The sequence below is a fragment of the Silene latifolia genome, chromosome 2 (assembly GCF_048544455.1).
Source record: "Silene latifolia isolate original U9 population chromosome 2, ASM4854445v1, whole genome shotgun sequence".
NCBI lineage: Eukaryota > Viridiplantae > Streptophyta > Magnoliopsida > Caryophyllales > Caryophyllaceae > Silene > Silene latifolia.
The window spans coordinates 154,356,726-154,373,700 of NC_133527.1; the positions used below are offsets into that span (position 1 = coordinate 154,356,726).

A 16,975-nucleotide genomic window follows, 5' to 3' on the forward strand; every position below is an offset into this window, starting at 1 on the left:
CTTGTTTATAATGCCAGTAAGCATAGACTTGGTCCATATCTGCTCGGCATATAGCAGAATCATGCCCCTCAGCGCCACATCTCCCACAAATCTCCACCTGCTGCTCCCAAGAATGGAACATGAGTGGACTCTCCTGAAGTACTGCAAATAGACAACACTAAAGAAGGAGATGAGAACTGCCTCAAGGTACTCAGTCTTCCCTTGAGGCGAAAAACAGACTAAAATAAAACAACTAAAAATTAGAACTATTGCCTCCCCGGCAACGGCGCCAAAATTTGATACCCGTCGTAAGGTGTCAAAAATAATATTTATAATTCCAAACTAAAACTATAGCTAGTGATAGTAAGGGTCGAACCACAGAGAGACAAGGTTGATTTCGTTTGCTATTTTTTCAGTCTATAAAGTAACGAAAAATTGGGGTTTTTGAAATCGATTGATTAACTGGCTAAATGCTAAATGAATATTCTTAACAAGATAAAAAGAGGATGGGGAATTTCGGTTCACCATGGCAAATAACAAGTCAGTCAAGCAGCAGAGATCTCATAATACGGTCTCAGGGAAAATAAGCTAGTCTTTCGATCAAAGCTCAAATAACCTCACGGTCTAATAATCCCTAGAATTTATCAAAGTTTTCACTCCAGAAAAATTCTAAATCTAGCGATAAATCAATTACCAATCTTTCGACCTAGCAAAGAAATCCATCGAAAGATGACAAGACCAATACGGAAGAACTCATGCTACACAACAATCCTAATTTTATACCATGGCTCACCTAATTCCCAATCAAAGGAGTTACCTACGCATAATCGTAACTACACTAATTGCGAAATTAATAATAAAGAACAACTTTGACATAATGAAATTTAATTAACACAAAGGGGAAGAAATCAATTGCTGAAATTAATTGATGAAACAGGAATTAAAATAACAAGCAAAAATAGGAAAAAGAAGAATTGCATAAAAGTCTTACTAATTGAATATCAAGAACAAAGCATTCCAATCAAAGGTTTCCGTCTCAAGCTAGATCTGAAAACTGAGTTTTTTCCAGAATGAATAACATAACCTAAAAGTTCTTTGCGTACTCGATAAAAAGATACTGAAAGTTAATTACAAGTTGGGCTTTTAAAAGTCTAACACGGAAAATTAAACATCAGCTCGAAATCAGGTCGATCGACTGGGAATGCAGGTCGATCGATCAACATGCGAATAAGAATTCTCGTCGAGCTCCAGTGGTCGATCGACTGAAAGGCTTAGTCGATCGACTGATAATGCTGTGCGGTGGCTCTTGATGCTTCCAAAATGACTCTTCACTCCTTGCACGCATCTCAAGGTGAGTGGATGAACTCTCCTTCCTCTTAGCTTCCTTGAACTCGCTTCCGGAGGATGAACTTGGCTTGATTTAGCCTACTTCCACGCATTCCTATAATAAATCATAGAAAATGCAAAGTAAACTGTTTTGGGAGAAATAGTAGCCTTCAGCTATCAATTATGCATGAAAATACGTGCCAAAACCGCAGATAAAGTGTATAGAATATGCACGTATCAAATCTCCCCAAACCAAACCTTGCTTGTCCCCAAGCAAGCACTATGACCCGTATGAAACTAAATGAAAAGGACTACATTTCAGAGCTAACTACAAGTCAATGCCAAACCATTTAATGCCCAAAGTCAACTACTGCGAGGCTTAAATCAAGCGAACAAATTTATGCATATCATAGAATTAAGTCGGGCGTTCGACCTTGCAAGACTCATACAATCGGACTCTCCCGGATCGCTCTTCTCTCAGCAAAGCAGATGGTAAGATATTATGTAAAGAGAGGGAAGAAAAATATAGTCTCTCACCTAGACTGCGACCGACAAAACATGTATGCCTGACTAGCATGAATAACGATTTTATTTACCGTACATACGCATAACCACCGTCAAGGACTATCACATGCCGAACCATTGCAAAATTTGGAAATGTGAGGCTAAGTGGGAAAGAAGAGGCAAAACAATTATGGGAAAGTGAAGGTAAGAGCCAAGCTAGTACCTAACGAACTATCAGAAACCGAATCCCGTTCTTCCAACTCAACAAAAAGAACATGCCTTTATCGACTAGGCAACACACAAATCCAAACGGACGCCTCCAAATCAAGAGGTAAACACATGAGGCGTGTTTTATTTCAGCCAAGACTTATTATTTTCAAGACTCTCTCTTTTTTTTTTCATTTTTCTATTTCTGTTCCTTTTTTTTTTTTTTTTTTTTTTTTTCGAAATTTGAACTGGTGGTCGATCGACCACTGAGGGCTGTCGACCGACCACCCTGCACACTTCAGAACATTCTGCCCAGGTAACAGCCTCCTCTTTTTTTCATTTTTTTCTGAATTTTTTTCTTCTTTCTTCCTTTTTTCAGGCTGAAGTAAATCCGTCACTTCTCAAAAATACCCGCTCCAACATTACAAGAGCGAACCAAAACAGCTTAAATCAACAAATTCCTCTACTACTCCCTAGCTTGGCACAATGGTAGGCTAATTATGGGATGTAGTTGAGGGCAACTGGCAATTTTGGCTTATAGTGGAGTTAGTGGGGTAAAATGAGAAAGGGGAGGATGCAAAAGTTCTCTAAACATGCAATACCGACCACAAACCAATGCGTATAGGCAATAAGAAATCAAAACTCATACACGTGCAAAACATGAAATGAAGGGAGTAACTACTCTCAATCCTAAATTAACCGGTCATAAATGTCACCAGTTATAGGCTCTATATCTCAGAAGGTATAAGTAGTTTGCCAAAAGTAATGAGTCAAGTCTAATTGCCCGAAATGGATTCCATAACGAAATTTGAGAGATCACTTTTAATTCTTGCTAAGCAGCTATGAAAGGGCAAGGAATGGCATATTTGACTAATAGAGCAGAATCATCATTAAAAACTCCAATCCGACTCAACTATATGCAAAAGTGAACGTGATATTTTTGGTTTTTTATGCATTTTTTCAATTTTTTCTTTGTTTTTTTTTGAATGGTGAAAATAAAAACAAATGCAAACAGAAATGCACAAAACATGTGACTGAAATGCAATAAAAAACAAATGCAGATGCAAAACAAAAGGCATATGCAAATACCCTCCCCAAACCAAAACGCACAATGTCCCCATTGTGCTCAACAGCAAATCACCAGCAGAAAAATGGGAGAATAAAAGCATAAAAGTAAAAGGAAGCGAAAAGAGAAAGGAAAACAACTCACAAAATACGACCTCCCCAAACCAGCCAAAAACGGGGAGGTCACCAACATCTAATCTCCACCCTCGTAGTCAGAGTCTCCGTCCTCGTCAGACCCCGACTCACTCTCCTCCTCCTCAGCAGCAGGTGTAGCTCTCCTGGAAACGGAGGGAGTGGCTCTCCGGGAAGTGGAGGGACCGGTAGAGGTGGTGGTAGGAGGGGGTCTCCTAGCAGCCTGAGGGTAGCCACCCACAGGAGGAACAAAGTAAGAAGGGTGAGCCCAGTCACCCTGTGGAAGCAGCCCCCCTCGAGCTAGCTCGCCGTAGACCGGGAATAGGGCGATGGCCGTGTCCAATCTGTGCTCGTTGAAGCTCCTGCATAAATCACCCAAAACACGTGACATCGCCCTCTGGTCCATGACCGGAGGGACAACCAAGGGAGTAGGTGGTCGAAAAGTGGAGGTGCCAGCAGTCGGCGTAGTGGAGGTAGGGGGTGCCTGTGAAGAGGAGGCATGAGCCCTCCTCGAAGTGCCAGCAGAAGGCGTGGCCGCCACCAAAGGAAGCCTGTAACTAGGCAAAGGTGGCCTAGCAGCCCCCTCAACAGTGGTGAGGGGCAAGACAGGAGGGTAGCCGGTGACAGGGATACGGTCACAGATGAAAGAGTCAATCTTCCACCGCATCTGTCTATCGACCCAATAGACACCCCTCGCGTAGGGGAGGTCCATAAAACGCAGCTCTGGGTCAATGGGATCCTCCTGTCGAGGGAAAAGTAAAACAAGACGGTTGGCGATACGTGTCACCAAACCGCCACAGGCAATGGTGGTCAAGGCGCCCTCACTTACAGTCTGAAAGTGAGCGGCGGTCAAGTAGGCAATGTTATAGATGCGGGCTCTCCGACGCTCAACGTTCAGATAACCCGCCAAAATTGAAAGCTCAATATTATTAACATTGTTCGACTCTTTACGGCCAAAAATGGTATTACCCATTAGCCGTAGAAAATAACGAAGAGGGGGCAAGTGAACGGAAGTGCTCGTTCTCCTCGACCCGTAAGTGTCACCAATGCAGGACCACATGGCCCGGTGAGTGTCAGAGGGGTCCGAGGTGCGACCCTCGAAGGACAGACCCAGAAAACCCGTAAAATCAGCAAGGGTCAGAGAGTAATTAACATTAAAAAGTCGAAAGGAAATGCAGGGGTTGGTCTCATCAGCCTCAAAGGCTTTGGTATCAAAAGCGTAAGAGGAAAAGAATTCGAGGGTCATGACATAATATGTGAACTCAGACATGTCCACAAGACCCGTCATACCCGTCCCATTTAGCGGGGACACGACCGGCTCAGAATGTGACCTAGTCTCTCCAAAGTGTCTTTGTGGAGAAACCGGGTAGTGTGACCTTTACTGCACGAAGCAAAGAAAGAGAATTTAGCGCGCTGAATAGGTTTTTCAAAGATAACCTGCGGATAGTCAGGTAAACTATCCGTAGTGGTTTCTATCATCAGAGGCGGTCCGTGCGGCCGCTTAGCAGGCCGTTGGCTCGACTGTCCCTCTTGCATTGGCGCTTTTCCCTTTGTCATTGTTATTCCTGCAAAAGAGTCGAATTAGCAACAACAACCAACTCAAGGTACAAATTCCGGAAACCCGCATCAAAATCAGACCATCTACCCAAATAAGGGTTTCGAAATTTTTAGGGCAGGCGGAATTAATCGCTCCTAGTTGCTAATTAGTGTCGAAAATCAAGGGGTAAAGGCTAGAATAAGCAATTAAAGCATGTAAATGAATAGAAATCACACCCTAAAATCATTTTCCCCAAATCGATTTTTTCGACTCAAGGGGTCAGTGCTCGAAAAATTAGCATGGATCTTCAGCAAAACTCGAACAAATAGCATAGAAATAAGTTTAGAAGCATACCGTGATGATTTCTTTGAAGATTAAAGTAAGAATGGCAGAGAATGAGGCGGATTTGCAAGAGAAAACGCGAAAAAGGGGGAGGGAAAAGGGGTTTGCTCTTTTCTGATTTTTTTGAACAATGAAAGAATGAGGAAATAAGGGTTGAAACTTCCCTTATCAAGCTGACCCTCGAACTCATGATCTGGTCGATCGACCGGTTTTACGATCGATCGACCGATCCTTCATAATCCTGGCTTGGACTCTCAGGTGGTGGTCGATCGACTATGTGACCCAGTCGATCGACCACTACCCTATGCACAGTAGCCTCTGTACTCCTCGCTTCAGTCGATCGACTGAACATCCTAGTCGATCGACTATTTAAGCTGGCAATTGGGATTAAAATCGTCAAAATTTATTTTGCCATCATAACTTCCTGTCTGTCTCTCGCAAAAATCCAGTAGACCACTTACGCACTTTGCATAAAATAAATTCCTGCATAAATTATCAAAGGCGTACAATTTTCCCAAACCAAGAAATTGCAAATGCATGAAAATAAAGGAAGCAAAACAAGAAAACTTAAAAGCAAATAGAATGAAACAACAAAACGGAAATCCTAAATTACAAAATAACTACAACCTGGGTTGCCTCCCAGTTAGCACTGGTTTAAGAGGTCCCGCACGACCTTGTTACCTCACTTCTCATCATCTGATATCGGATCGAAGTACAAAACCTCGACCTTCCCAACATATGCATCTGATCCATGGTAGTGCTTCACATATTGGCCATTTACCTTGAACCTTTCTCCAGCTGAGGTCTCCAATTCAACAGATCCGAACTTTGTGACAGCTGTGACCGTATAGGGGCCGGTCCACCTGGATTTCAGCTTACCAGGAAATAAACGGATACGAGCGTTAAAAAGAAGTACCTTATCGCCAATATGGAACTCGCGCTTTATGATTCTCTTGTCATGCCAGCGCTTTGATTTCTCCTTGTAGATCCTTGCATTGTCATAGGCCAGCAGCCTAAATTCCTCTAGCTCATTCAGCTGTGTCATGCGTTTCTCACGAGAGAGGTTAGGATCCAAATTCAAATCACAAATAGCCCACCAATACTTACGCTCTAACTCAACAGGTAAATGACATGTCTTACCATAAATCAATCGGTACGGTGACATCCCGATTGGCGTTTTAAACGCAGTTCTATAGGCCCATAAGACATCAGCTAATTTGAGACTCCAGTCTTTCCGTGATTTAGAAACAACTTTAGCTAAGACTTCTTTCAATTCTCTGTTAGAAACCTCAACCTGACCACTAGTTTGGGGATGATACCCCAAACCTCTACGATGTTGGACACCGAATTTAGTCAATAAAGCACTAAGTTGTTTCTCTTTAAAGTGCATTCCCCCATCACTAATGACAACCCGAGGGACACCAAAACGAGGGAAAATAATCTTTTTAAACAATTTAATCACGGCTTTTGCATCGCAATGGGGAGTAGCAATAGCTTCTACCCACTTGGATACATAATCTACAGCTACGAGGATATATTTATTACCTTGACTGCTCGGAAAAGGTCCTTGATAATCGATGCCCCAGACATCGAAAATATCGACCTCAAGAATGCCTACCTGTGGCATCTCATGTCTCTTGGAAATATTCCCCGATCTTTGACAAGCATCGCATTCAAAGAACAAAAGCTGCGACAACTGCATGCAAAGTTGGCCAATAGAAACCAGATTGGAGTACCTTAGCTACGGTCCTGGACGGACCGTGATGACCACCATAAGCAGAAGAGTGGCAAGCCTCTAGGATATCCTTCACCTCCCACTGAGGTACGCATCTCCGGATGAGACCGTCTGCACATTCCTTGAAAACATAAGGATCATCCCAAAAATACTGTCTAGCATCATAGGCAAACCGCTTCTTTTGCTGCCATGAAAGCTCGGGTGGTATCCTACCGTCACAAAGACAAAGTTAGCAAAATCAAAGAAACCACGGAGGTGGATAAGACCCTGAAGTAGTAATAGCTAACAAACTCTCATCGGGGAAAGGAATCATTAATAGGCAAAGAGTCCTCCCTTTCTCGTCACCGTGCAGACGAGATAAGTGGTCAGCTACCACATTCTCTGCTCCTTTCTTATCTTTGATCTCCAAATCAAACTCCTGCAAAAGGAGTATCCACCTCAAAAGCCTCGGCTTCGCATCTTTCTTAATAAAGAGAGTCTTCAACGCTGCATGGTCAGTGTAAACAATAACTTTAGAACCTAACAAATAAGACCGAAATTTGTCTAAAGCAAAAACAACAGCTAGAAACTCTTTCTCAGTGGTAAAATAGTTGACTTGAGCCTCATCCAGAGTTCGGCTCGCATAGTATATGGCATTCAAAGCTTTATTCTTTTGTGTCCCAGAACTGCACCGATAGCATAATCGCTGGCATCACACATGATCTCAAATGGGAGGTCCCAATCAGGCGGCTGAATGATTGGCGCAGAAACTAGGGCCTCCTTTAACCTGTTAAAAGCGACATGACACTCATCAGTAAATTCAAAGACAGCATCCTTAAGAAGCAATTGTGTAAGTGGTTTAGCAATTTTTGAAAAATCCTTAATGAAACGCCGGTAGAAACCAGCGTGACCTAGGAAACTCCTCACTCCTTTAACATTCACGGGAGGAGGTAATTGCTCAATCACCTGCACCTTTGCCTTGTCAACATGTATACCTTTATCAGAAATCAGATGCCCTAACACAACTCCCTCATTGACCATAAACTGACACTTTTCCCAGTTTAAAACAAGATTAACATCTATACAACGCTGCATGACTTTATCAAGGTTAGCTAAACAACGATCAAAGTCCTTTGCCATAAACCGAGAAATCATCCATGAATACTTCCATAATATTCTCTATATAATCAGAAAAAATCCCCATCATGCACCTCTCAAAGGTAGCAGGGGCGTTACACAATCCGAAAGGCATTCTACGATAAGCAAAAACACCCCTGTGGGACAGGTAAAAGTAGTCTTACTCGATCGTCCAGGATGAATAGGGATCCGAAAGAACCCGAATATCCGTCTAGAAAACAGAAAAATTTGTTAGAAGCAAGTCTTTCAGTCATTTGGTCAACAAAAGGGAGGGGGAAATGGTCTTTCTTAGTGGCGGCATTTAACTGTCTATAATCAATGCACATCCGCCACCCTGTCACTACTCGAGTTGGTATTAATTCATTTTTATCATTTTTAACCACGGTAGTCCCTCCTTTCTTTGGGACTACCTGAACTGGGCTAACCCACTTGGAGTTGCCAACTGTATAAATAATACCTGCATCAAGTAGTTTCATCACCTCGGCCATAACAACTTCCTGCATCTTTGGGTTCAACTTGCGTTGACCCTGTCTATAAGGCTTGTGGCCTTCTTCCAACTCTATCCTGTGCATACAAATATCAGGGCTGATGCCCTTAATGTCATCCAAAGAGTAACCCAAAGCCTTCCTGTTTTTCTTAAGTACACACATCAAAGCAGACAGCTGGTCATCGTTGAGCTTAGAGCTAACAATAGTGGGCATGACTCCGTATCATCTAGAAAAACATACTTAAGATTAGGGGGAAGTGGCTTACGCTCTGGCACCTTTACCTCTACAGCATAGACAGAATCAGCTTCAATGGTGTAGCAAGTGTTCACCAAGTTATCGTTGGCCAGGCTCAAAAGCATCTCATCTTCTTCCTCATTGAGCTCGTAGCTCTCCATTGAGGCAACCAAAGCATCTGGCTCCTCAGCATTCTCCACTGTATTACCTGCACACTCATCTAAATGGGTTAGATCAGCTAAGGGATCCTTGGCTAAGGATTCCCTCCAATTACAAGTAACAATCCTGTCAACAACATCAATAGAATAACACGTATCCTCATCAGCAGATTCAGTTGCCTTGTGAGCAAGACTGAACTCAATGGTGTCATCCCCTACCTCTAAGGTGATGGTTCTGCGTTTGACATCTATCACAGCCCTAGCTGTATGTAAGAACGGTCTCCCTAAAATGATAGGTATCTGACTATCCTCTGCAATGTCCAAAACAACGAAATCGACAGGAATAAAAAACTTGCCCACTCGAACGGGTACATCCTCTAGAACACCTATAGGTCTCTGAGTCGATCTATTTGCCATTTAACGGTAATATCGGTCACCTTAAGTCTACCAATGTTTAACCTTTCGCAAACAGAATACGGCATGACACTAACGCTGGCCCCTAAGTCACAAAGGGCCTTTCCAATTACGTGGTTTCCTATAGTGCAAGGAATTGAAAAACTACCCGGGTCCTTTAATTTAGGTGGTACATTAACTTGTGGAAGAACATTACATTCCTCTACAAACGCAACATTACCATTATCACGAAAATTTCTCTTACGATTCAAGATATCTTTCATAAATTTAGCGTAAGAGGGTACCTGGGTAATTAAATCAGTGAAAGGAACCGTTACCTCGAGATTCTGGACCATCTCCAGAAACTTACCAAACTTACGCTCCAGCTTGGTAGCTTTCAAACGCTCCGGATACGGGACTGCAACACTGGCCGTAGGATCAGTAACCTTCGGCTTCCGTAGGTTTAAAACCCCCGTCAAACCATCAATGAGTGATGAATCATGCAAACTAGTTGACGGATTTGCATCCTGCTCTGGAGATCCAGTAACCTTCGGCTTCCGTAGGTTTAAAACCCCCGTCAAACCATCAATGAGTGATGAATCATGCAAACTAGTTGACGGATTTGTATCCTGCTCTGGAGATCCAGTCGATCGACTGGTATGGGTGGTCGATCGACCATGTAAGCTGGGCGTGAACAGTTCCTGTTCAGAATTATCGTCATCAGGTGTCTCAGTCGATCGACTGAGGATGTTGGTCGATCGACTGGATGTGCTGGGTGTGAATAGTTTCTGATCAGAAACTATTTTGTCTGACAGTTCAGTCGATCGACTGGGAATGCAGGTCGATCGACCTGAATTACTGGCATTCAGACTCGTTTTTGCATCAGAATTCAAACGAGCCTCTTCATCAATTCCCGAGTCTTCCTTTGGCTTGTCGGGACTTTCATAAGAAAGGCCACTTCTGAGATTTATGGCATTGATCGTCTCAACCGGCCCTTCACATTTAATTGAAGAATTAGCGGCTTGCTTAGCCTCCATATTCTCCAATTGTCTCACAAAGTTCTGTGAGGACTCAATCCCGGCTGCTTCCATATTCGCCACTTGAACCAAAAGGAGTTGGACCATCTCCCTTAACTTCTCAATCTCATCTGAGTTTTGAATAGGAACTTCGACTTTCCCTTTGGAAGCTTCAGAAGTCTCGAGTTTCTCGAGACGGGTAGAAATGGAAGTTATAAGTGACACAACAATGATCATGTCTTCACTTTGCTTTCGTGACTTACCACGTGAACTTCCAAACTCACCTTATGGATCGCCATCTCCTCAATGGTGTTCCAACCTTTACTTTGACCGGTATTATTTTGGAACCTACCATTAGCAATTTGCATCCAAAATAACTTTGTAATCATCATATAAAGCATTGTAAAATAGATTGCAAAGATACCATTCTTTGAAACCATGATGGGGGACAGCTCGGACCAAACTTTTGAAACGTCCCCATGCTTCACAAAAATCTTCGTCGGCTCCTTGCTGAAAACTCGTGATTTTACTCTTCAAGGCATCGAGTCTTGAAGGCGGGAAGTACTTCTTGTAGAAGGCTAGTGCTAAAGATGTCCAATCGGTGACTCATTTGCTACTCTATCGAGGTAGCGATACCAATCTCGCGCCAATCCTTCAAGGAGTATAAGAACATGAACCCCTTTACTTCATCTTGAGTTACCCCCTCCGGTATAGGTATTGAACAACAATAGTCCGTGAAAATTTCCATATGTTTCAAGGGGTCTTCATCCGGTAGACCCATGAATCGATTCCGTTCCACTAAATCAATATAAGAGGAACGAAACTCGAATTTACCGGTAGAAGGGGTAGGTAACTGTTGCCCCTTTGGAAGGTGGTGCTCCTTTGGCTGAAAATTATCATATATTGTAGCCATAGCTTCCAAAATGAGAGTACTCAAGTCTTCCTCTCAAAAACCTGTCCTCTAACTGTGCAAAAGCAAAACTAGAAGCAAAGGTAAGCAACGGCCTCAAGGAACAAAAGTTCCCTGAGACAAAGAAAATAAACTAAAATAAAGCAAACAGAATTACACCGTCTCCCCGGCAACGGCCTCAAGGAACAAAATTTGATACCCGTCGTTGTGAGTACCAAAAATAAGATTTATAATTTCCTATTAAAACTAACCTAGGCTAGTGGTAACAGGGTCGAACCACAAGGAGGCGAATGTAATTAATAGCTGTCTAATTTAGTCTAAGGTAACGAAAGTGGGGGTTTAATTGATTTGGTCTACAGCTAACAGCAAATAAAGACAATAAACAAAATACGGATGAAAATTGATAATAAAAGGGGTGTAAGGATTGTCGGTTCGTTATAGTTTCGGCGGCAGCATACTAAACAGGTCTAAATCAAAACACATGAGGCGGGAAATAAAGAGGTCCTCTCGGTCCACTCTTAACAAATAGCATCTTTCGATCTCGCTATAAGTCCCTAATATCACTAATACTAACTTTCGTCCTGAAAAGTGACTTATAATCTAAACTTTACCTATCTTTCGATCTCAGCATAGTTTAGTCATTTTAATTGGTGATCTAACAACTGTCCCTATCTCTCGATCTAATGGGTCAGTCATATCCTAAACATTCAACTAGTCGTGTGCACTCGATTCGTCAAATTAAGAATTAAAACAATTAAAACAAAAATAAAAACCTCACGTGGTCAGTCGATCGACCAGGCATGGCGGTCGATCGACCAACACGCGAATCAGGCCGTGTTCATCATATTGCCACCTACGCTATAATTCCCCTACATCCTAGCACAAACTAATTAGCTACTCATACTAACGATGATAACGACAATGAAATTAACGAAATAAGTAGAAGAATTCATGCTTAAAACGAATGAACAAACAATTAACAATAATGATAAATTGGGTTCGGGAGACTAACTAACAATTCTAAATCTATGAATGCGAATAAATTAATAAACTGGAATAAGAAGAATACCAAGATCGCAGAAGAATTGTAACGGAATGATTGAAAGCACAACGAAAATCCAATGCGAAATAGTTTCCCAAACCCTAATTATTTGATAAACTAAACTGATAAAGAATCTAATGAAAAACTGAATAATTGAAGTTCTTAGTCAGGTTACGTTATATAGCAAACTAACGTAACTAAATCCCTAAACCTAATATAGCTTTGGGCTTTGTATTTCTCGATCTTTATGTTTAATCCGCGTATCGCTCAGAACTTGGTCGATCGACCATGTTGCTCAGTCGATCGACCAACCTATAATGAACAGTAGCTTCTGATCTCGTGCTCTGGTCGATCGACCATAAGCATCAGTCGATCGACCAAGGTTGATGTACAGTAGTGCATTCTGACGAATTCTGCAGCGCGCACCGATCTTAAAACAGCTGCCATTTCTTCGTTCCTTGGTCAAATCAGGCGTTCTACACGGCGTTGGAAAGCTAAGAGGATAAGCTTTCACCTCCAATTGGAATCACTCGATTATCAGGTTTAGAACTCGAGATATAGCCATCTGAAGCAGGCTGCAATGTCGAGAAGCACTTCTTCGCTTGTTAAACTCGTACGCACCCATGCTTTTGCTATCTTTAGGCCTTGAAACGCGCACCAAGCTCATTCCTCGAGTCAATACTTCATGTCAAATGCAATGTTAATTACTTAGGGACGAATTCGGCTCGATTTCCGCTCAATTCTTCATATTTCTGCAATAATAGACAAAAACACAAAAGTAGAGGAAAATAGGGAAATAATGGCATATATTGCACATTTGAGCTCTGAAATGCGTGTAGAATAAAGTGTGAAACATCGTATTTTAGACACGCATCACCAATAAACATCAAAACAAAGTGAAAACACACATGCAAAATCACTTTTGACATTTAAATAATATTATTAAATGTACATAAATTTATCATGGGCAGAATCAAAAGTTTCGAAATTATGATTAATTAATTTGGCTTTTATCGACTTTTATCTCATAAAATCAATAAACATGCAAAAAATTCGAACCAACCTTCAACCTTTTGCATACAAACAGTAGAAAACATGCATGAAATACCATAAAAAATCCATGCACCGAATCAACTTTTAACTATTTTTAGTCAATTTTTAACTAAAATGCGACATTTTGACTCGGTTTTCTACCAAAAAATCATTAAAAATAGCAAAATAACTTTAAAAATCACCAAAAAATTCCGCAAACTTTTTACTATCAGTAGGTATGCATGTCCCAAAAATTTAGGTGATCTAGGTAACATTCATGCTAATATGAAAGCAAAAAAAGAAAGTATAAGGAAAAACAATTTCCTTACATTGAATTTGTGGTAAAAAGGGCACAAACTAGTTCACCTTACTAGCTTGTTCTTTAGCTTATTCCAAATGGAAGATCCTCCTTGCAATCTTCAAAAAGAAGATCTCCTTCTTGTTGCACCCAAGAACTAACCCAAAATAATAACAAGTATTGACTAGTAACTTGTTAATTTTATACCCTTCATAATATTTTAATTTTACTAACTTTCTTAGTAAATATTAATGTATGTATACTAACAACTTAGTAGTGATTAATAATTATTTTAGAGAGATGAATAAAAATTGTTCACATGCAAGTAGGTAGAGTGAGTAAGTGAGGTAGTGTAAATTGTGAACAATAGATGGAGTATATAGGAAGGGAAGTGGCGGGTGGAGGTGGAGTGAGGGAGTGGAGAAATTTTGTCTTATGTTTTTATCTTACATCACATGTAAACACTTACATAAGATAAATTATGGTAGTATACAAAATAAGGTGAAATGATTATGTGAGTAATCATCCACTACTCTTATTTTACACGGTCCACTTGACCATTTACGGGTCCATGTTGGTTCTTATATTTGTCGCACAAATCCGTGTAATTTGTATTTTAAACATCGTATCATGTTTAAATACTTCCATAATTAATTCGTCCAATTCACTCCGTAAATATACGTGTACCACTACACATATTATTTACGTACTAATATTAATCAATTAGTACAATTTTAGTAAATTAACAGTTAATTATCTAAAACCCGTCTCCCAAAACTTATTACTCAATTATCGCATAATTAAATAATAACTGCCGCTCCTCGAGTTCGCAACTCGAAATCTCTCTAAATATAATCGACTAACCTCTTCGTCTACAAATCAAGGGACTAAATAAATTGTATCTCATACAATTAATTAGTTGTCTATTGGGGTTCGTTCCTTTAGGTGTGACCGATAGGGGTCAGTTGATCACCGCCGTCTCACGACAATAACGTCAAACTCTAGTCAGCCAACCGTTATCGATTTACGTTAATCAACTGATGAGTATCAAATAATTAAATATCTGATGATATTCCAGTAATGAGATTTATTATGTTAACGCACTATTGTGGAGGACACTAACTCCAACACCCACAACCACCACGGTACCGGGACACGCCCAGACATACCAACAACCACACTGGTACCGGGACACGCCAAGACATACCAACAACCACAAACAGGTACCGGGACACGCCCAGACGTACCGGGTCCAGAAGCCAACCGGATCCCCTGCCAGACGTCGTGTCTCAACCACACGCGTCCCTCCAAACTCAAGCCATTAATGTGCACACCCCTCTCGGAGTGGGAAGCTCCAAGAGGCGACTCAAGCGTAAGACGGTCTCCTAACCGTCTTACGTCTCCAAACAATCAACAACAACAACATATCCTCCACACACACAAATACAACCAATACATGAATTATAACCCAACATCTCATAACCATCCTCTTAATGATGAAATTAACTATTAAACATGTTTTAATACAAATGCCTAATTTATGTGAGACTAATTACAACATAAACAACACCACATTATTGAAACCGAGTAGGATTAACCTACCTTTTAGCATAATCCATAAGCTAGTCGAAATCACCAAGTATTCATCTCATAAAACCGCCTCATCCTACATAAATCACATAATAACTATCACAAATCATTCTATACTATAATACAACACAAAACCCCATATTATTACCCACTAATTATCCATATATTAACAATAATTACTAATTAATCAACCCAATCAAAAACCCCAAAAAGTTAGGGTTCATAAGACTAGAAAAAGGGGTAGATCTCAACTTACAAGGTGAAAGGATGATGGAGAAGGTGAAAAATCATCTAATCCAAGGTTGAATCCCATATAAATGTGTTTATGAGGATTTTAGAGATAAGGGAGAGAGTTTGGAGAGATAAGGAGGAAGGTGAAAATGATTTTAGGGTTAGGGGAGAAAGGGATAAATCCCGTGTTCTGAAAACAGCGGCACTCGATCAAGTGGAGAGTCTACTCGGTCGAGTGAACTTCACTCGGTCGAGTGCGACACAGTTCTCAGCAATGACCAGTTTTGGTAAAACATTCATATCTCAGTAGTTTCTTGGTCATTTAGGACGTGTGAACTACCGTTGGAATCGTAAGAGAATAAACTATTACCTCCAATTGGAATGACATCAGTAGCATGTCTAGATCTCAAGTTATGATAGTTTTAAGACGACCCTTCTATAAGCAGACATTATAACAACTCCACTAAGTTTAGTATTGGTTATACTCGGTCAACTCGGTCGAGTGAACGCCTTAGAAACTACGAGGTATTACAGTAATTCTCACCTATTTCTGGGGTGGCCTATGTCGATCCATATGATATTTCCGATCATATGGGGAGCATGCTGAGTACATGTTGTCTTTGGTAGCACATGGGAGATGGGACGAACCTTGATGACATCCGAGTCGAGTATAGTTGGCTAGAAGAGTATAGTGGTTATGAGTTGTACCTTTCCATTTATTTGTTTATAGTTATGTAAATCACTAAATACTTTATTTATAATAAATGTTTCTTGATTGTATCTTCGATTCACCGCCTCGGAAAACCTAGATGTTAATAACATCTCCCAATTACTTGGTCGGGTAAGAAGGGAGTGTCACAATCAGGTTGAAGGCTTGGATTATGGTGAAACATTTGCACCAGACGTAAAAATGGTGCCTATATGTGTTTCTTTAGATGTGGATGCAATTAAGAAGTGGGAAGTGCATCAGATGGGCGTACATAATGCGGCCTCTAAATCCTATCTTAGCAATTGCTTTCATATGAATGATTTAGGACCTCTATAATATTTTTTGGGAATATAAGTGGCACGGAATGCAGAAGGCAATTTTCTTAATCAACGCAAGTATACCTTTAGTATTATTTCTGAGACGGGTTTCCTGGGCTCCATGCCAGCACCTACTCCTATCGACAAACACCATCAGCTAGGTCGTGCTCAAGGAGCGTTTCTTGAGGATATTAAGCGTTATCAGCGGTTGTTCCGGACGGGTTTCCTGGTAACAATAATTCGGTTTTCCGTAAGAGAACGAAGCACATCGAAGTGGATTGCTATTTTGTACGAGATACTATTACAGACGGGTAAATTCGCCCTTCACATGTTTCGACGATGAGCAAGTGACTGCCATATACACTAAGGCACTTGGAACGCAACAATTTTGTTTTCTTTTCTTTTTCGCAAACTGGACATTCTTGATTTACATGCGCTAGTTTGATGGGGGTATTAGGCTTACATATTATGTATGTATTTTGCTAAGATGTTCTGCAAAGCCAAGTAATGGATCTCCTTACATAGTTATATTGTATCTATATATACTCTTTTGATAAATGAATGCAAGGCTAACCATTTAGCCGAAAGAATGAGATACGATAGGTCGGTCCTAT

At 40.9% G+C, this 16,975-nt stretch overlaps 1 non-coding gene across 1 annotated transcript; it reads left to right on the forward strand.

Annotated features, from left to right (window-relative positions):
• The first annotated feature begins 10,665 nt into the window (after positions 1–10,665).
• LOC141645137 (small nucleolar RNA R71) lies at positions 10,666–10,774 on the forward strand. The gene has a single exon (XR_012544724.1). It is a non-coding gene; the product is annotated as a small nucleolar RNA R71 (small nucleolar RNA).
• Positions 10,775–16,975: the final 6,201 nt, after the last annotated feature.